Below are 924 nucleotides of genomic sequence, written 5' to 3'. Positions count from 1 at the left end.
AACAACAACAACGACGACGACGACGACCACGACCACGACAACAACAACGACAATAACGCCAACACCAACAACAAAAAAAACAACAATGACAACAACAACAACAACAACAACAACAACAATAACAACAACAACAACGACAACAACAACAATAACACCACCACCACCACCAACAAGAAGAACAATAAGAAGAAAAAGAAGCAGAAGAAGAAGAAGAAGAAGAAGAAGCACAACAACAACAACAAAAACAACAACAACAACAACAAAAAACAACAACAAAAACAACAACAAGGACGACGACGACGACAACAACAACGACAATAACAGCAACATCAACAGGAACAAGAATAACATAAACAACAACAACAACGACAACAATGACGACAAAAACAACAACAACAAGAACAACAACAACAAGAACAAGAACAACAACAACAACAACAGCGGCAGCAGCAGCAACAACAACAACAACAAGAACAATGTTGCGACCCGACTCAAGACGAGTCAAGCCTCTGTGTTTCTGTGCCATCCCTGGATCAGTATGCTGGCACACACAGTACATCAATGTATATATCAAAGTGAAATCACATGTAAATAGCGTAAAACTGATATATACCTTAAATATTTCAGCGGAAGCAGTCAAGGGAGTGGAGTCCCAATAAACACCAACGGCAAGTTGAGTGTAGACCGTAACCCTGAATCATACTCTTACTCGTCGAATAAAAAATATCTGCAACATAAGACGTTGCAGCCGTGTAGGTTAGCATATTGAATATGTTGGCAAGTCACAGAGAGGGGTAAAAGTAATCATCTATACTATATGCATATATGGCAGGTGGGGCTATGAGTTTTTAGCGAAAAGCAAGTTTTCTCCTACAACAAGAGAGGGCTAAAAGCAAAATGTTACTACATTGTTGATTGTTAACG

General features: G+C 39.2%; 1 pseudogene; it reads left to right on the top strand.

Moving 5' to 3' along the window:
• Positions 1-327: 327 nt before the first annotated feature.
• LOC123441692 overlaps positions 328-924 on the top strand; it is a 15,146-nt pseudogene continuing 14,549 nt past the window's right edge.

Source organism: Hordeum vulgare, chromosome 3H (assembly GCF_904849725.1).
Source record: "Hordeum vulgare subsp. vulgare chromosome 3H, MorexV3_pseudomolecules_assembly, whole genome shotgun sequence".
NCBI lineage: Eukaryota > Viridiplantae > Streptophyta > Magnoliopsida > Poales > Poaceae > Hordeum > Hordeum vulgare.
The sequence above is the reverse complement of the archived record's forward strand: the minus strand, read 5'-3'. Positions and strand labels throughout refer to the sequence as shown.